Below are 21,159 nucleotides of genomic sequence, written 5' to 3'. Positions count from 1 at the left end.
GAAAGAAAATAAACACCCATGAATTAGTCCGTAAGCACATTGCGTGTGGGTTTTTATAAAATTAATTTATTCTATATGTGTAGGGCATTTTGCTATTCAGCATTTAAAGGGCCATTATAGTAAAAAAAAATTGCATGCCCTAACTTGATGAGAGCATGTCGTAAATTAGCCACAAGTGTACGGTAATGCTGTGTGTTTAACCAATGCAAAGGGTTTAAACACACAGTTAAAGTAACACTCGAAAGCTGCAGGTACTGCTGGCCTGAGTGGAAAGACACTGGCACAATCAACAGGTCACATGACTTAGCAGCGCAAATAGCACTTCTGGTCCTGTGTGGTATTTTAACCCATTCAACACATACTGTTACAGGGTTGCTTGTTTTAAAATTACATGCAAATTAGGGCATATCATTTTTCGACTAAACTCCCCTTCAGATACCTGCAGTGAAATCTAGATTTCAAAATGGAAGTTCAGTTGCTTGCAAGCGGAAAGGGGTTTATTGCACCGGTTTGTGCACATCAGAAGAAGTGCACATCTAAGTTGAAAGTAAACGTGTTTGCTTGAGCGCAATTCTATTTAAAGTCAAAATAGAGCAACCTCAAAGCTCTGCTTAACTGTTATGTGAGACAAAAAAGTTGCACAAAACACATCAAAAATACATTTAAAAAAGTACAGTTACACTTAACACTGTCTAATAAAAACAATTTAAAAAAATGCATATAAATGTTAAGGGCTCAAAGATATGAGGTCTAAGGTGTTCGAAAAAAATGCATGCAAACGGCTTTAACATGATACACACACACACACACATGTATGTATGTATGTATGTATGTATGTATGTATGTATGTATGTATGTATATATATATATATATATACACACACACACACATTGGAGCACTTTGCAGTCAAGTAGCTGAAAACATAAAAAATCACATTTATGCAATATTGATATATATTTAATAAACTGTGTGTACTGTAACTTTAAAGAGATAGTCAAGTCCAAATTAAAATTGCAAGAATCAGATAGAGCATGTAATTTTCAGACACTTTTAAAGATCACTTCTATTTTCAAATCTGTTTTGTTCTCTTGGTATCCATTGTTGAAAATGAATATGCACATATCCTACACTGGTTGGAGCTAGCTGGTGATTGGTGTCTGCATACATTTATCTCTTGTGATAGGCTAACAAGATGAGTTCAGCTAGCTGCCAGTAGTGCAATTCTGTTCCTTCAGCAAAGGATAACAAGATAATGAAGCAAATTTAATAGTAAAAGTACATTTGAAAGTTAAAAATAGTATGTTCTATCCATATTATGAAAGAAGATTTGGGGGTTTCCTTACCCTTTAACATTTATTGTTCTTCACAATGGAGAATATGCTCTAAGTATTTTAAAATAGATATTCCTATATTATCCCCTTAAAGGGACACTGAACCCAATTTTTTTCTTTCATGATTCAGATAGAGCATGCAAATTTAAGCAACTTTCTAATTTACTCCTATTATCAATTTTTCTTCGTTCTCTTGCTATCTTTATTTGAAAAAGGAATCTAAGCTTTTTTTTATTTTGGTTCAGACTCTGGACAGCAACTTTTTAATTGGTGGATGAATTTATCCACCAATCAGCAAGAATAACCCAGGTTATTCACCAAAAATGGGCCGGCATCTAAACTTACATTCTAAAATAGTGTGGTCTTGCAGGGTACAGTATATATACACACACACACATCTCTCTCTATATATTTATATATCTATATCAACACACACGTATAGATATATAATGTACCAAAAAAGCATCAGATATATTTAAACATAACATGCTGCTATGTGAAGAACACTGGAATGTGAAATATTAATATTTCATGTCTGGTTAGCGCACTTGAGAAAAATGTGATCGTGTTTGGCTCGACTTGATAGATAATGCGATATTCGAAGTTTGGCTTTCTGCGAGTATTGGGTTAGCATGCAATCGGAAAAACTTTTTACTTTCAACTTGTAATACGCTAAAAAAAAAAAAAAAGGGTTTACTTATAGTGGAGTTAACACAAGAGCGGAGCATGAACTACCACTCTACTAGCAATCTAGCCCTTAATGTTTAATGTCCCTTTAACATAGGCTTACATTTTAGCCATGTAGTCAGTAAAATCAGTCAGGTGGTGTGCCCATTAGATGAGTCATGAGGACACTGATCACCAATAAATACTTTGCATATAAATTAAAGGAACATAAAACATCATAACAGTTAAATAATAGTATATAAAACTCGTACATAAATAGTTGTAGATTGAATATAACTTACATTTGCAATCATATTGTGTGTTTTGAATTCGACCGTAGTATTTCAAAGTATCCTTCAGCCCATCTAAATACAGCAAATCCCCTTATGTAAAATGTAACCAAGCTTCACACATAATCTCTGCATACATAATCAAGTAAATAGCACTCCCGAGCAAATGCACAATACCGTTAACCAATATACGCTTGCTTAACATAAGAAAGGATCATCACTTTCTTATGCGACACTGCCGAGCACTAAAACTAAGCATGGCTGACGTTCACTATTACATCACTGATACAGAGGTGCACATTTACAAAAGTTTGGGACTGAGGTCCTATCCGGATAGCCCTATCGATAGGGTATGAATAATGACTGCAACGGATGGCTTGGAAATGATAAAATATTGAAATGCTAATTTTGAAGGCAAGCAAAATACAAAATTAAACCTATTTGAAAATATACTGATCAGTACTCACACACACACGATATAAAAAAAAAAAAGTAAGGTTTTTTTGTCCCTTTAAGAGTAACCTATGAATACTGAATGCAAATTCAAAGAGATTCCCAGTAAAGTAATATCTGATTATCAGGTCTTAAATTCTAGCAGCCTTATTCTTCAAAATACAAAACATGCATTTATACTGGTTATAATTCAAACCAAATCATACAATGATGTAACAAAGTTATAATAGGGGATGACAAATTTATATAAAACATGTGAGAATCCTACTCACGTATTGATTTTATTTTCTGTGAACCGCGCCTTTTAGATTCCATACAAACAGCACAAATGCCGAACTGCACTTGGTCAGACCACTCTCCTGTACAAGTGACAATGGACTCCCCCATTGCCTCGGCCCCTAGACCCCCATGGAGGCTGCCCAAGTTTCTCTTTACCGATTCAAATAATGTTACTATGGTGCGGGAGGAAAGTAAACAATTCCTCATCATCAATGATAATAATTTGGTAGATGACTATTGCCTTTGGGGCTCAATTAAAGCCTACATTCGAGGCATATTTATTAAACTCCAATCCAAAAATAGGAAAACCCAGGGAGAGACCCTAGCACAGCTCCATATCCAGCTTCGCAACCTCGTCTCCCAACAAAAGTCTACATTTGACCCTGGCATACTGGCTCAAATCGCGAATCTAGATAACGTTAGAATGCAGTGGCAACTGCAGAAAGTTAAGCAAATGTACTACTCTAAAGGGAACAAAGGCTGATTGTCTCCTAGCCAATATAGAGACAACGAGTAGCAGATGCTTGTATAGCTTACATTAAGACCCCTGATGGAGTAGTCAGACTCCCAATTGACATTGGTAAAGCATTTGCCAAATATTATTATGACTTATACAACTTCGAAAGCTCCCAAGACTTCCCTGCCCCTTCCTCTTAAATAATCAAAAATTTTCTGGACCCGCTCTCTCTCCCGACCTTGACTGACGACCAGAAAGACTTCTTAGATTCACCATTTAACCCACGAGAAATAGCCCTAGCTATTAAATGGGGGGGGGTAACAATTGCTGGAGTTCCTCAAACAACTGCGCTGTTTGCAGACAACCTCACCATCTTTCTGGGCGACCCTACCCATTCCCTCCTCACTCTTTTTGACATCCTACATACCTTTGGAACAATCAGCTATTACAAACTAAATGTAAATAAGACGGACGCCTTTCCTGACACAGAATACGCCGAGCTTAAAAGACAATATTCGTTTAACTGGTCACGGCAGAGAATTAAGCACCTGGGAGTATTCCTCTCCTGGAATATCTCTACCATGGTCGAATCTAACTTCTATCCTCTTCTCCACTCTTTCCAAAAATGTGTGGAGCACTGGAATGTCCCGAGTATATCCTGGTTAGGTAGAGTTGCAGCCTTTAAAATGACTCTCTTACCCAAGCTGACATATCTTTTACGAACTCTGCCAATAGCCATACCCAAATCTCTCATTGGAAAGTTCCAGTTGCTCTGCAACAAATTCATTTGGAAATACAAACACCCATGAGTGGCTACAAAAATCTTACAGCTGCCATTGCTGAGTGGGGGTGCTGGCACCCCCAACTTGGTGTGCTATCATGAAGCATCCAGGATAGCACATATTCTTCCGTGGAATGCAGATACCTCGGATTGTAAGTGGTGGAGGCTAGAGCAGGCAACTCTCCTCGCTCTTTCAGACTTACTATGGATTCCTAAACACACCCGAACCTCTTAACATCCAAAACTATATAGTCCTATCAGCATTATGCTTCTGGGATAAAATCCGATCCCTCCCCCAAATTGCCCCCACCCCTCACCGATTCATTGTCGGGCCTACTTCGAGCCCTTAAAGACTCACACCCTTTGCTGTGGCACTCACACAGCATCACCAACATAAATTACCTTTTCCCAGATGGACAGTTAATGTCGCCTGCCAATTTCTGCTCCACATATCAGCCTTCCCAGCTACAATTCGAGTTTTGGAGATTGAGGAGTCTCCTCCAGTCGTGGGGGTTCACTGTTTTCCCCCTACGTGCCCCCACTAGTTGGGAGCAGCGATGGATCACGGCCCGGAGAACTCCTAGGCCACTGTCACTCTTATCGTGATGTGCTTAATCCTCCGATTTACTACAAATCACCCTATATTGTATCATGGGAAAGAGCCTTGCATTTTCACGCCACCCAGGAAGAGTGGTCTAAGGCCACTCTAATTACAAAACAAGCTGTACATTGCATCACCTTGCTAGAGCTATACCTTAAAGTGTGCACTCAATGGCACCGGATTACCCTGAGGCTCTTTAAAATATCTCCTTTAAAATTCCCTGCTGTGCTGGAGAGGATGCGGTGAGGTGGGATCGCCGTCCCATGTGTGGTGGGGATGCCCTATATTGCAGTCCCTCTGGAGTATGCTCTCTCGTAAATGCTTTGACCTTGATCCCACTTTGTGGACTAAACCACAAACCATACTTTTTCATCTATCCATTGGGTCTCCCTTCACCCCTAAGGTTTTGCTTAGCATCTACCTACTGATGGCAACCAAACTATCTATTGCTCGACTATGGAAACAGTCCATACTCCCCACTTGGAGTGTATGGAGAGTCCTATCTTTACCGTTAATAATAAGATAAATTTGCACTGTCAGACATGAGAAATCTGGAGACAAATCAGATAGTCTCGAAAATTGGAAAGTCTTGAAGTTTTGCTAGACGGGCATGATGAGCCTATGTCCTCTTCATTAACCCGCCCCCCTTTTCTTTTTTTTTCCCTCCTCTTTCCCCCTCTTTTTTTTTTTTTTTTTTTTTTTTTTTTCTTTCCCTTCATTCTCCGGCATCCAGCCATACACACATGTCCTTACTGCAGTCTTGTACTTATTAACGTATCCTTGTTCGTTGGATACTACTTCCTTGGTTGTAATACACAGCGTGCTGTACAATGGTTGTTATTATCTGCTTATGTTTCCACCATGTATCACAATTGTTGTTGTTTTTGTTGATCATTGTTACTCTACTATACTGCCATAGACTTTGTAATTTTGGATTTGTATTGCTGTAACTTTGACATGCTCTAATAAAGATTTGACATTTTTAATAAAAATAAAAAAAAGTATCAAGCAAAACAAATATATATATAACATAAACAAGCATTAAAAAAAAAAAAAACACCATGTGAGAAAATCAGATATATGCCGAAAAAAAATAAGTGATAGGGTTTAAACAGGGCAATAATACTGTATATTGTTCTAACACAAAGCCTTTTCTTTTTTCACTTATGTCAATTTAAAGTCTACAAATAGTGGTTTGACTGATCTACTGTAAAGAATTTACACTGAAGACAAATGGAATAAAAGAAAGGAAATCAGTTTAAAAAAAAAACAAAAAAAAAAACAGAATTTATGCTTACCTGATAAATTACTTTCTCCAACGGTGTGTCCGGTCCACGGCGTCATCCTTACTTGTGGGATATTCTCTTCCCCAACAGGAAATGGCAAAGAGTCCCAGCAAAGCTGGCCATATAGTCCCTCCTAGGCTCCGCCCACCCCAGTCATTCGACCGACGGACAGGAGGAAATATATATAGGAGAAACCATATGGTACCGTGGTGACTGTAGTTAGAGAAAATAATTCATCAGACCTGATTAAAAAACCAGGGAGGGCCGTGGACCGGACACACCGTTGGAGAAAGTAATTTATCAGGTAAGCATAAATTCTGTTTTCTCCAACATTGGTGTGTCCGGTCCACGGCGTCATCCTTACTTGTGGGAACCAATACCAAAGCTTTAGGACACGGATGGAGGGAGAAAATCAGGTTACCTAAACGGAAGGCACCACAGCTTGCAAAACCTCTCTCCCAAAAATAGCCTCCGAAGAAGCAAAAGTATAAAATTTGTAAAATTTGGCAAAAGTGTGCAGTGAAGACCAAGTCGCTGCCTTACATATCTGGTCAACAGAAGCCTCGTTCTTGAAGGCCCATGTGGAAGCCACAGCCCTAGTGGAGTGAGCTGTGATTCTTTCAGGAGGCTGCCGTCCGGCAGTCTCATAAGCCAATCTGATGATGCTTTTAAGCCAAAAGGAAAGAGAGGTAGAAGTCGCTTTTTGACCTCTCCTTTTACCAGAATAAACAACAAACAAGGAAGATGTTTGTCTGAAATCTTTTGTAGCCTCTAAATAAAATTTTAGAGCACGGACTACGTCCAAATTGTGTAACAAACATTCCTTCTTTGAAACTGGATTCGGACACAAAGAAGGTACAACTATCTCCTGGTTAATATTTTTGTTAGAAACAACCTTTGGAAGAAAACCAGGCTTAGTACGCAAAACCACCTTATCTGCATGGAACACCAGATAGGGCGGAGAACACTGCAGAGCAGATAACTCTGAAACTCTTCTAGCAGAAGAAATTGCAACCAAAAACAAAACTTTCCAAGATAGTAACTTAATATCTATGGAATGTAAAGGTTCAAACGGAACCCCTTGAAGAACTGAAAGAACTAGATTTAGACTCCAGGGGGGAGTCAAAGGTCTGTAAACAGGCTTGATCCTAACCAGAGCCTGAACAAATGCTTGAACATCTGGCACAGCTGCCAGTCTTGTGTAGTAAGACAGATAAAGCAGAGATCTGTCCCTTTAGAGAACTTGCAGATAATCCTTTCTCCAAACCTTCTTGTAGAAAGGAGAGAATCTTAGGAATTTTTATCTTATTCCATGGGAATCCTTTGGATTCACACTAACAGATATATCTTTTCCATATTTTATGGTAAATCTTTCTAGTTACCGGTTTTCTGGCCTGAACCAGAGTATCTATCACAGAATCTGAAAACCCACGCTTCGATAGAATCAAGCGTTCAATCTCCAAGCCATCAGCTGGAGGGAGACCAGATTTGGATATTCGAATGGACCCTGAACAAGAAGGTCCTGTCTCAAAGGTAGCTTCCATGGTGGAGCCGATGACATATTCACCAGGTCTGCATACCAAGTCCTGCGTGGCCACGCAGGAGCTATCAAGATCACCGAGGCCCTCTCCTGATTGATCCTGGCTACCAGCCTGGGAATGAGAGGAAACGGTGGAAATACATAAGCTAGGTTGAAGGTCCAAGGTGCTACTAGTGCATCTACTAGAGTCGCCTTGGGATCCCTGGATCTGGACCCGTAGCAAGGAACCTTGAAGTTCTGACGAGACGCCATCAGATCCATGTCTGGAATGCCCCATAATTGAGTTATTTGGGCAAAGATCTCCGGATGGAGTTCCCACTCCCCCGGATGGAATGTCTGACGACTCAGAAAATCCGCCTCCCAGTTTTCCACACCTGGGATGTGGATCGCAGACAGGTGGCAGGAGTGATCCTCCGCCTATTGAATTATTTTGGTCACTTCTTTCATCGCCAGGGAACTCCTTGTTCCCCCCTGATGATTGATATACGCAACGGTCGTCATGTTGTCTGATTGGAACCTTATGAATCTGGCCTTTGCTAGCTGAGGCCAAGCCCTGAGAGCATTGAATATCGCTCTCAGTTCCAGAATGTTTATCGGGAGAAGAGACTCTTCCCGAGACCATAGACCCTGAGCTTTTAGGGATTCCCAGACCGCGCCCCAGCCCACTAGACTGGCGTCGGTCGTGACAATGACCCACTCTGGTCTGCGGAAGCTCATTCCCTGGGACAGATGGTCCAGGGTCAGCCACCAATGGAGTGAATCTCTGGTCTTCTGATCTACTTGAATCATTGGAGACAAGTCTGTATAGTCCCCATTCCACTGTTTGAGCATGCACAGTTGTAATGGTCTTAGATGAATTCGTGCAAAAGGAACTATGTCCATTGCTGCAACCATCAACCCTACTACTTCCATGCACTGCGCTATGGAAGGACGAGGAACAGAATGAAGCACTTGACAAGAGCTTAGAAGTTTTGATTTTCTGACCTCTGTCAGAAAAATCCTCATTTCTAAGGAATCTATTATTGTTCCCAAGAAGGGAACTCTTGTCGACGGAGACAGAACTTTTTTCTATGTTCACCTTCCATCCGTGTGATCTGAGAAAGGCTAGAACGATGTCTGTATGAGCCTTTGCTTTTGACAGGGACAACGCTTGTATTAGAATGTCGTCCAGGTAAGGTACTACTGAAATGCCCCTCGGTCTTAGAACCGCTAGAAGGGACCCTAGCACCTTTGTGAAAATCCTTGGAGCAGTGGCTAACCCGAATGGGAGGGCCACAAACTGGTAATGCTTGTCCAGAAAAGCGAACCTTAGGAACTGATGATGTTCTTTGTGGATAGGAATATGTAGGTACGCATCCTTTAGATCCACGGTAGTCATAAATTGACTTTCCTGGATAGTGGGTAGAATCGTTCGAATGGTTTCCATCTTGAACGATGGTACCCTGAGAAATTTGTTTAGGATCTTCAAATCCAAAATTGGTCTGAAAGCTCCCTCTTTTTTGGGAACTACGAACAGATTGGAATAAAAACCCATTCCTTGTTCCTTTATTGGAACTGGGTGTATCACTCCCATCTTTAACAGGTCTTCTACACAATGTAAGAATGCCTGTCTCTTTATTTGGTTTGAGGATAAGTGAGACATGTGGAACCTTCCCCTTGGGGGTAGTTCCTTGAATTCCAGGAGATAACCTTGAAAAACTATTTCTAGCGCCCAGGGATCCTGAACATCTCTTGCCCAAGCCTGAGCAAAGAGAGAGAGTCTGCCCCCCACTAGATCTGGTCCTACTCCTTCATGCTATTTTGTTAGCAGCGGCAGGCTTCTTGGCCTGCTTACCCTTGTTCCAGCCTTGCATCGGTTTCCAGGCTGGTTTGGGTTGTGAGGCATTACCCTCTTGCTTAGAGGATGCAGAATTAGAGGCCGGTCCGTTCCTGAAATTGCGAAAGGAACGAAAATTAGACTTATTTTTAGCCTTGAAAGACCTATCTTGTGGAAGGGCGTGGCCCTTACCCCCAGTGATGTCTGAAATAATCTCTTTCAATTCTGGTCCAAATAGAGTTTTACCTTTGAAAGGGATGTTAAGCAATTTTGTCTTGGATGACACATCCGCTGACCAAGACTTTAGCCAAAGCGCTCTGCGCGTCACGATAGCAAACCCTGAATTTTTCGCCGCTAATCTAGCTAATTGCAAAGCGGCATCTAAAATAAAAGAGTTAGCCAACTTAAGTGCGTCAACTCTGTCCATAACCTCCTCATATGGAGTCTCTCTACTAAGCGAGTTTTCTAGTTCCTCGAACCAGAACCACGCTGCTGTAGTGACAGGAACAATGCACGAAATGGGTTGTAGAAGGTAACCTTGCTGTACAAAAATCTTTTTAAGCAAACCTTCCAATTTTTTATCCATAGGATCTTTGAAAGCACAACTATCTTCGATAGGAATAGTAGTGCGTTTGTTTAGAGTAGAAACTGCCCCCTCGACCTTAGGGACTGTCTGCCATAAGTCCTTTCTGGGGTCGACCATAGGAAATAATTTCTTAAATATAGGGGGGGGGAACAAAAAGGTATGCCGGGCTTTTCCCACTCCTTATTTACTATGTCCGCCACCCGCTTGGGTATAGGAAAAGCGTCGGGGTGCACCGGAACCTCTAGGAACTTGTCCATCTTGCATAATTTCTCTGGAATGACCAAGTTGTCACAATCATCCAGAGTAGATAACACCTCCTTAAGCAGTGCGCGGAGATGTTCTAATTTAAATGTCACAACATCAGGTTCAGCTTGTTGAGAAATTTTTCCTGAATCTGAAATTTCTCCATCTGAAAAAACCTCCCTCATGGCCCCTTCAGATTGGTGTGAGGGTATGACAGAACAATTATCATCAGCGCCCTCCTGCTCTTCAGTGTTTAAAACAGAGCAATCGCGCTTTCTCTGATAAGTAGGTATTTTGGATAAAATATTTGCTATGGAGTTATCCATTACAGCCGTTAATTGTTGCATGGTAATAAGCATTGGCGCACTAGATGTACTAGGGGCCTCCTGCGTGGGCAAAACTGGTGAAGACACAGTAGGAGATGATGTAGTATCATGTTTACTCCCCTCATCTGAGGAATCATCTTGGGCAATTTCATTATCTGTGGCAGTACTGTCCTTACTTTGTTTGGACGCTATGGCACAATTATCACATAAATTTAAATGGGGAGACACATTGGCTTTCATACATATAGAACATAGCTTATCTGAAGGTACAGACATGTTAAACAGGCTTAAACTTGTCAACAAAGCACAAAAAACGTTTTAAAACAAAACCGTTACTGTCTCTTTAAATTTTAAACAGAAAACACTTTATTACTGAATATGTGAAAAAGTATGAAGGAATTGTTCAAAAATTACCAAAATTTCACCACAGTGTCTTAAAGCATTAATAGTATTGCACACCAAATTTCAGAGCTTTAACCCTTAAAATAACCGGAGCCGTTTATAAATTTAACCCCTATACAGTCCCAGGTATAGTCTTTGCTGAGACCCAACCAAGCCCTGAGGGGAATACGATACCAATTGACGCCTTCTAGAAGCTTTTCCAGCAATTTTTAGATCCTCACACATGCATCTGCATTTCCTGCTCTCAAAAAACAACTGCGCAGTAATTGCGCGAAAATGAGGCTCAGTCTATAACTAGGAAGGCCCCCTGACTGGAAAAGGTGTCTAACACAGTGCCTGCCGTTTAATAAACGTTCCCCAAGTTTATAAATGCAAATTGTCAGCATAAATATGAATAAAAAGCCCAAATAAAGCAATCGATTTAGCCCATAAAAATGTCTACCAGTTTTTTAGCCCATAATAAGCCCTTTATTCTGTTTGCTTGACTAAGAAAATGGCTTACCGGTCCCCATGAGGGGAAATGACAGCCTTCCAGCATTACATCGTCTTGTTAGAAATATGGCTAGTCATACCTTAAGCAGAAAAGTCTGCTAACTGTTTCCCCCAACTGAAGTTACTTCATCTCAACAGTCCTATGTGGAAACAGCAATCGATTTTAGTTACTGTCTGCTAAAATCATCTTCCTCTCAGAAACAGAAATCTTCATCCTTTTCTGTTTCAGAGTAAATAGTACATACCAGCACTATTTTAAAATAACAAACACTTGATAGAAGAATAAAAACTACATTTAAACATCAAAAAACTCTTAACCATCTCCGTGGAGATGTTGCCTGTGCAACGGCAAAGAGAATGACTGGGGTGGGCGGAGCCTAGGAGGGACTATATGGCCAGCTTTGCTGGGACTCTTTGCCATTTCCTGTTGGGGAAGAGAATATCCCACAAGTAAGGATGACGCCGTGGACCGGACACACCAATGTTGGAGAAAAAAGGTTTTAGCTTTTTTTTAGGATTTAGTCCATATGTTTTTTCCCTTTATAGAATGGTTTAATAAAATTTGGAACATGCTAGCATGTGTGTGTGTGTGTGGGGGGGGGGGGTAATGTTCCTGTCCAAAACCGCTAAATATAATTTGAATTACCATAACTAAAATATGGTATCAGGCTATTGTGTTGCTCATTAAAAAGAACAAATATTAGGCAGTTAAAAAGCAATTGGTATGCACTGCACTTATAGCTTTTGTGTTACCATAATGTTCTATTCTCTATGGTCACTTAAAAACCTGCAATGCATGCCTTAAACAGACAGTAAACATTGCTCAAAACAGGGGTCGACAAATCTATTTAAAATTTAGGAGCCAGTAAGAATATTTAGGATCCAGAATAACATAAGGATGGCTTTTTGTTTTCATTTTACCTAATTTGGCTCGTAAAACTATACTTACCTTGTGTGTGAAGCCATGCTCCTCTTCGCTGCAGTTTTTTCCAACTAGGACATTGTTGGCTCACTGTCTAATCACAGTGAGCCTAATCGTGCCATTAAACTATATGTATTCCACGCTAGGTAAAGCTGATTCAGATAGAACGTGCACTTTTATAAAAAAAAAAAAAAAGAATTCCAATTTACTTTTATAATCAAAATTGCTTTGATCTTGTTATCCTTTGTTGAAACATAAACCTAGGGAGGCTGATAAGAGCATTCAAGTGTCTTTATCAGTCTATGGCAGCAGTATTTTCAGAATTGTATAACACTGCAATAAACAATGTTGCAAACACTGCTACTAAATGGCTATAGACATGCACTATCCTGAGCTCACCTAGGATTACTCTTTAACAAAAGGATACCACAAAAACTAAGCAAAATTGATAATAGAAGTAAATTGTAAAGTTGTTTAAAATGTCATACTCTATCCAATCAACTTGTTTTATTTTGACTTTACTGTCCCTTTAATAACGCACACATGCGTATTTTTTAGGTTAGTAGATTAAATATTGGAAGAAAAAAAAAAAAGTGTACAGTTTTAGTACCCATAAAGCAATAGGCCCCTCCATGTTGTAACTTAGGTTTCCTTTTCTTCAGAGGCCAATGAGGGACAGTTATAAATTAGTCACTAGAGTGTGAAACAAATGATGACTGTGTGAAATTCAGCAGTGTTAAAAGGGAAACTAAACCCAATTTTTTTTTATTTCAGGATTCAGATAGAGCATACAATTTTAAGCAACTTTCTATAATTTACTCCTATTATCAAGTTTTCTTTGTTCTCTTGCTATCTTTATTTAAGAAGCAGGAATGTGATGCATAGGAGCCAGACCATTTTTGGATGAGAACCTGGGTTATTCTTGCTTATTGGTGGGTAAATGTCAGCCTGGAATAAGCAAGCACTATCCATGGTGCTTAACCTAAAACTAGTTGGCTACTAAGATTTACATTCCTGCTTTTAAAATAAAGATAGCTAGAGAACGAAGAAAATGTGATTATAGGAGTAAATTAGAAAGTTGCTTAAAATTTCATGTTTTATCTGAAATCATGAAAGAACATTTTTTGGTTCAGTGTCCCTTTAAGTCTGGAGTCTGAACTTCCATAATTAACAGGAACACCCACATTTATAAAAGTTATATTACAAGAAAAGAGGGAAAATAAATAATGGAAATATAGACTACACATAAGATGCTATTAAGAGTTGTACTCCAACTTGATATAGATATATCGCGCGCACACTTGCAGTAGTCAATGATTATTGTGGGGTCAGACATCTCCAACATTACTCCTCTGTTGCACTATCATAAAGATCCGAAATATAAGGTTTAAACCTATTCTGTCGCTACTGATTTACTATTTCAATTTTCTTTTATATTCCAAGGCCCAGAGAAATAAATATTTTAATTTGATTGGTCCTAAAAAGACCATTTGGAGGTGAAAAATTTCTAATATTGTGTTTTGAACCTTTTTAATCCTAATTATGTGTTTCAGTAGTGCTGGTGCCCTTAGGTATTTATTTCCAATTATTTATTTATTTCCAATAAGTGCAGGAAGGGTCAAATTCTCTGTAAAGAGAAGATCCAAGAAAGTATGCCATTAAATCCTAAGGAAATAACCAACAAGAAGTTTGCATCTCTTACCTCGTGCAATGTAAAAGCAAAGTTTTTCCATCTTCAAGTTGATTTTAGCTGAAGACAGAAGAGGGTTTACTCCTGAAAATGTATCTACGTATTTCATTGTTCAGTGTCATGCCAAACAAAATACTGCCATAGAGTTTTACACGTGTTGTGAGATCATCTTTGTAGTTCATTGTTGCTTGCCATGCAAAGGATTTGTTGAACAGTGTAATCAGCCCAATGTTTTAAACACTTATTTTGCAAGTTTGAGTTTTTCTCTTGTTCCTAAAACAAGCATAAAAATTCCTACATACATTTTTTTTTTTTTTTTTTTTTAAACCTATAAAATTCCTAAAACACAGGCTGAACCTAAATAAAATCCCAAAAATATGGGGCTTAATCATCTAAAAGTGAACAGCACCCAAGACCAACTGAATAATTACACGGTTTACCCTTTTTAAAAACAGTGAACACCTAATTACAAGACATTTCTGCTGTGTTGCTAAAGAACAAATTATTTTTTACTACAATTATTTTTCAATGGGCAAACTCCAGCCACCATTTGCAAAAACAGTAAATTGTATTGCCGTTATCAGTTAAATCTAATTAGGGACAGCTATGAAGCAGAGTTAGCCTTGAGAAGTCATCAGGGGGGGATTTCAAGGTCAGAGTTAGAAACTGCTCTGTATTCAAAGCTAAATTAGATTTTAAAGGAAGCAAAATAAATAATGAAAATACATTGCAAAGTTGCTTCATTGTGCATAACATTTTATATTAAAAAAAAAAAAAAAAATCAAGATGTTTACTGTCCCTTTTAACAAAGTGACCAAACATACTACCCATATCTAATATATCAAAACACTAAACTGTCACTTGTTTTAAATTGCAAAAGTTGACAAGTGATCATAACACCTATATGAGCTAGTTGGACATTCTATTCCAAAACCATGGGCTTAACTATAAAGTTGCCCTGCCTCTTTGTGACAACATCAGCCGCCATTCTACTAGGAAAGCTTTGCACTAGACTTTGGAGTCTCTGGACATTTGTGCCCATATTGCCAAGAGCATGTTTTGAGGTCAAAGCACTGATGTTGGACTACAAGGCCTGGCTCGCAATCAGTGTTCCAATTCATCCCAAACAAATCCACTAGGGTTGAGGTCACGTCTCTGTATACTCCAGTAGAGTTTCTCTACACCACACTTGTCAATGTTGTCACAGACCTCCCTTTATGAACAGGGGGACAGTAATGGAACAGGAAAGTCTTCCTCTGACAGTTGCCACAAAGATGAACGCAGCCATTTCCTTAAATGTCTTTGTATCCTGTAGCATTATGATGACCCTTCACCGGAACTAAGGGGCCTAACCCAAACCCTAAAATCATCCCCAGGCCATTAGAGAACTGCTGGTCTAGAGAGGATAGGGACAGTGAGCCAATCAGCAACATCAACACCGGTGGGTCATTCAAGTACTGCTGTAGATTGGCTCACCATCCGTATCTTCTCTGGACCAGCAATTCTCTGAAGCTCCTGAGTGGTACTTTATGTGTTTAACCCCTTTCAAGGGGTTAAACAATGATTTGCAGTGCTTGTAATGCTAAAATTAAATGTTCCTTTAATTATACAAGACTGGAATGTGTCCAAGTTAGGGGATGACATCGAAATGAAAATAAAGGGACATGAAACATTTTCATGATTCAGATAGAGCATACAACTTTCCATTTTACTTCTATTTTAATATTTGCTTCATGCTCTTGGCATCCTTTGTTGAAGGAGAAGCTAAGGCCTAAAAACGAGCTAGTTTAGCACACTGAGTGAGCCAATCACAATGTGCATATATGTGCAGCCACCAATAAGCAGCTGGCTCCTAGTAGTACATTGCTGAGCCTACCTACGTATACTTTTTAACAAAGGATACCAAGAGAACTAGGAAAATATAATTAAATAATGACAGTTTCATTTCTGATGTTACTGTACCTTTAAACTGAAAGCATTTTTGATGGAATAAAAAGCGGTTTTCTATACAAAATAAAACCGGGGCAAACAGAATAGACCATTAAATGCAGCTGTACAAAAGCACACAACACCACTGATAACATGATTACAAAAAATCAATTGTTTAATATAATACTATTGTGCATGAAATTGGAAACGCTGTTTAAATAACCATCTCAACATAAATCAATGGGAGGAAAGTAATAGGTTAATGAAAGTTTAAAATAAAACACGATCATACTTTCAAAATAAATAACATGATGTGAAGTGTGAGCGTAAACTATCTAATAAAAATGACACAAAGGATAGGGAGTGAAAGAAATTAATTTGCACATAAACTGTCTGACCAAATAAACGTGGGAAAGACAATGTGTTATGCCTTACTGTATTTAAACTGAAATATTAATGAGCCCTATAGGATTTCAAATAAAATGTTAAAGCACGTGACATAAAAGCGCAAAAAATAATTGCACTAATAAGTTATGTGCTAGCAATAGTTCAATAACATAAGGCTCTATGTGTTTAACCCTTGCATAGTTAAAGGGATATGAAACCCAATTTTTTTCTTTCATGATTCAGATAGAGCACGCAATTTTAAGCAACTTTCTAATTTACTCCTATTAACTATTTTTCTTTGTTCTCTTGGTATGTTTGTTGAATGAGCAGCAATGCACTACTGGTTGCTTACTAAACACGTGTGAGCCAATGACAATTGGTATATATATGCATCCACCAATCAGCAGCTAGAACCTAGGTTCTTTGCTGCTCCTGAGCTTTCATAGATAAACCTTTCAGCAAAGGATAACAAGAGAAGGAAGCAAATTAAATAATAGAAGTAAATTTGAAAGTTGTTTAAAATTGTATTCTCTATCAGAATCATAAAAGAAAAAATTTGGGTTTCATATCCCTTTAATGTCCGTTCCAGAGTGGCTATCCACTAGTGGGATCCAGCTGAAAACATCTGGTGAGCTCATGATAAGAGAGATGTGCTTGTAGCCTCCAATCACCAATTAGCTAAGTGCACCCGAGATTACCTGGGTGTGCTTTTCAACAAAGGACAACAAAAGATCAAAATTTGATAGACGTAGTACATTGAAGTCTCTAAAAAGTTGCATGCTCTTTTCTAAACCATGAAAGTTTAAAGATAGAGCATACAATTTTAAATAATTTTCTAATTTTCTTCTATTATCAAATTGTATTAGTTCTCCTGGTATCTTGTTGAAAAGTAGGGACAGAAGCTCAGGAGTGTGCATGTGTCTGGACCACTATACAGCAGCAGTTTTGCAAAAATGTTACCCCACTATATCCTCCTATGTAGTGCTCCAGACACCTACCTAGGCATCTCTTAAACAAAGATTTCCATGTGAATGAAATAAATAGGAAACATTTTTAAATATGGTTGTTCTGTCTGAATCACAAAGGAAATGTTTGTTTCCTATCCCTTTAAAAGGTCTATAAAAAAAAAAAAAAAGTCATAAAATTAAATGTTCTTATTCATTAGCAACTTGAAATTTTAAGACTAGCGACCCTGCACTACCATGCACAAAAGGGTTAAACACACAGTAAAAATATTGCTTGGAACCCGCAGGGCACTGCTAGTCCCAAGCAGAGACCGACGCTGATCCTATCAGCAGTGTTAGCTGCATGGCACAGCTGTGAATCTAGCCCTTTTGACTGGACCAGCTGCAGTTTCCACTTGGGACCAGCAGTACTTCTACCGTGTGTTTAACAGCCCTTTTACACACAGTAGCACAGGGTCACTAGTCTAACAATTACATGCGCTAACGCAGTGCTTGACAAATATGTTCAAAAATTAGGAGCCAGTAAGAATATTTAGGAGCCAGGCATATTTTTAGGAGCCAGACAGTTGGATTTGTATATAGATATATGGAGAATAGCCCAAAAAGTTAGGAGCTAGGGGTAAAATTCTAGGAGCCAGTGGCTCCCAGGCTCCTGGGTTTGTCGAGCCCTGCGCTAACTAATTAGAGCACTTCATTTTAATACTATTATGGCCATTTAATTTTGCCTTTGATGTCCCTTAAACATTTAAGGACCTCGAAGGTTTTCCAAGGCCGCTGACAAATATCAAATTATGGTTGCTGATTTTTATACACTTGATTTGTAAATAATAAATTCACCTAGTTATCCTCGTAAGTCTTGTAGATGTCTACTAAAGAAAAATGTGCTCATCTCTAGAATGATCTTCTGTAAATGGCAAAATAACGTCACAAACTGGAAATGATGTACGACTGATTGCACTTAAAAGCTCTCTCACATACTGAGACGGACACATTTTAAGCATTCAATATTATTTAGGTATATGGGTTTTAAAAACTGTTACAGTAACTATAGAGAGTAAAAGTGTCATTACACAACAAATATGAATGGTAAATGAGCTAAAGAGAGACAAAAATGAAAGAGTTTATTGCAAATAACTATAAACATACTTTAAATTATCTGCCAAAGGAATAATGGCCATACAGCTGAATACAGTGACAGGAAGAATATTTTAGTTTACTTTATTGGACAGCAACACACCAGGATTTAAAAGCCCCTGTCACCTGCACATGGTTGTCAAATGCATCTGGTGTAGAAGTTTGTAGGCATCAAAATATTGCCCACAATGCTTGTAACTATGGTTTAAAGAGTATACCAGTAGCCAACATCATATGCACAGCCATCATGTTTTTAATAAATATTATATAGCGCAAGATCATATAAAAATGATAAATCACATCTTACTTGACTAACCACTGTGGCTAAGTCCTTTTTTTCTTAAAGAGATATTAAAGAACAGCACGAGCAAGGTTTATTGGGTTATACAGAACTTGCTCTTGTTTATCCAGCACACAAAAACCCAATCCAGAATATGTATTCATTAAAATGGTAAAGAAACAGCAGTCACATACCTGTACCTAAGTATACTTTTTTTCATAGCTGATGTCATTTATGATGTTGTGGACCCCACTGTGCATGTGCATTAGTTTTTACAGCCAGTGAACAGACAGCACAACAAAGCCATAAATGCCATCAGTCTATTGATTGCCCATCTGTGCTTGGGCACCAGCAATAAGATATTCATGGCAGTTCCTTTTTTTTGCTTAAACATTAGCTTTTAAAAAAACCTTATTACGTGTTCTCTCCTTGAACTATGTGTAATGGGCACACCACCTGGTTGATTTTACTGACCACCTGGATAAAACTTCAAGGGACACTGTACCCAAATTTGTTCTTGTGTGATTCAGATAGAGCATGCAATTTTAAGCAACTTTCTAATGTACTCCTATTATCAAATTTTCTTCATTCTCTTGGTATGTTTATTTGAAAAGCAAGAATTTAAGTTTAGATGCCGGCCCATTTTTGGTGAACAACCTGGGTTGTCCTTGCTGATTGGACAGCACCAATAAACAAATGCTGTCCATGGTTCTGAACCACAAATTTGCTGGCTCCTTAGCTTAGATGCCTTCTTTTTCAAATAAAGATATCAGGAGAACGAAGAAAAATTGATAACAGAAGTAAATTACAAAGTTGCTTAAAATTGCATGCTCTGTCTGAATCATGAAAGAGAAAATTGGGTTCAGTGTCCCTTTAAGCCAATATTAAGATAAATCTTCTTTGTTGCAGAAATTATGCAGCTTATTTAAGATTTTGATTTAATCATTTAATTTGGGCTTTTAGGTAAATAATATAAAATGTTATAATATTATAAAGTATTAGTTTGCTCTATCAGACTACTTCATAGTGCCACCTGGTTGGCTAAACGTCCTGTGGATAAAGCTTAGTATTAATAAACTGAATAGAATTTTATCTCTGGATCTTTCTACCCAACAATAGCAAAAGCAATATCAATGTGCTATGTGCTGTATTTCTTGGTGTACCAATAAAAAGTATCCTTCATAGACATAAGAGAACAAATAAAAATGCAAACCAAAATGAAAAACTTTCAGATTCCCACACGATTATATCTAAACTGCTCTCTAAAACCACATAGAACAATGAATAAATAAAGGAGATTCTTGCAGGGTAAGACTGAGCACAAGCACCTCACAGCATGTCAGGCACTAAATGTCGGCGGATGTAAACAATAATATTGCAGCTTCTAGCTGGGTGCTGCACTCGCTAGGGTGCGAGACAAATATTTAGCTAAATGTGTGATTTTTGGATACAAATCATCTTTCAAGCGGTTTAATCACTCGGTTATTATAGAATGCAATAATGCATTTCTATCTTTCTGGCAAATAACGGGTTAAAGGGTTGTGAATGCCTAGAAAAATCAGTGTTTTACAGGCCTCCGCCAGTGCACGGGACAATAAACTAAAGCAATTTATGTGTATGGAGAACAGCGAGATACCTTACTTGTAGGATATGAGGTACCAGAATCACGGAGAGGCCTTGAATGCGATGTAGTAAAGGCCGTATCGATTTTACAGGAAGCCCGGAGCTGGGGAGTAAAGAGCGGATAATAGCTGTGCCCTCTCTCCACCCTCCCTGCCTTCCTTCCCCGAATGTCCACAGCGCCCAGTCCGCGGACAACAAACCTCTCTAGAATGCGCATGCGCCGTAGGCGACAGAAGGCACATCCGGGACATTAGGGAAGATGGGAGGAGTGCTACAAGCGGTGAAGGTCTGGGGCTGCAACTACAGTAGGCGTGGCCAGTATGACTGATGGGTTGTGAGCTGATGCTCAGGCGGCCGCAAGACGGTGGCCAGTGGCCACTACTTGCCAGTGCTGTGATAGCAGAAGCTTGTGCATTTTATGCTACTCCCTTTCGTCAAATTTCCACTATGTGCTGAAGCGATGTACAGCATTTTCCATTTCTGATTTATCCGTTTTACTGTTTTGTTTTTTATTGATTATGTTGTTTTTCACTAAATAGATATAATTCAAAATACAACTACCTAACGTGGAAATGTTGAAAAAGGAGTCTTGTATGCTTACAAGCTGGCCCATTTTGTTCAGAACCCTGGGTAGCGTTTGCTGATTGGTGGCTACTTTTAGCCACCATTCAGCAAGCGT

General features: G+C 38.8%; 1 protein-coding gene across 2 annotated transcripts in view; it reads right to left on the bottom strand.

Annotated features, from left to right (window-relative positions):
- SMAD4 (SMAD family member 4) overlaps nt 1–20,689 on the bottom strand; it is a 153,410-nt gene extending 132,721 nt beyond the window's left edge. The window contains exon 1 of one of the 2 annotated variants that reach the window (XM_053701113.1): nt 20,494–20,689. The gene's annotated coding sequence lies outside the window, so the exon portion shown is untranslated. The remainder of the gene's footprint in view (nt 1–20,493) is intronic. The other variant, XM_053701112.1, reaches the window with a different exon arrangement.
- Between the last annotated feature and the right edge of the window lie 470 nt (nt 20,690–21,159).

The sequence above is a fragment of the Bombina bombina genome, chromosome 2 (genome assembly GCF_027579735.1).
Source record: "Bombina bombina isolate aBomBom1 chromosome 2, aBomBom1.pri, whole genome shotgun sequence".
Classification (NCBI taxonomy): domain Eukaryota; kingdom Metazoa; phylum Chordata; class Amphibia; order Anura; family Bombinatoridae; genus Bombina; species Bombina bombina.
The sequence above is the reverse complement of the archived record's forward strand: the minus strand, read 5'-3'. Positions and strand labels throughout refer to the sequence as shown.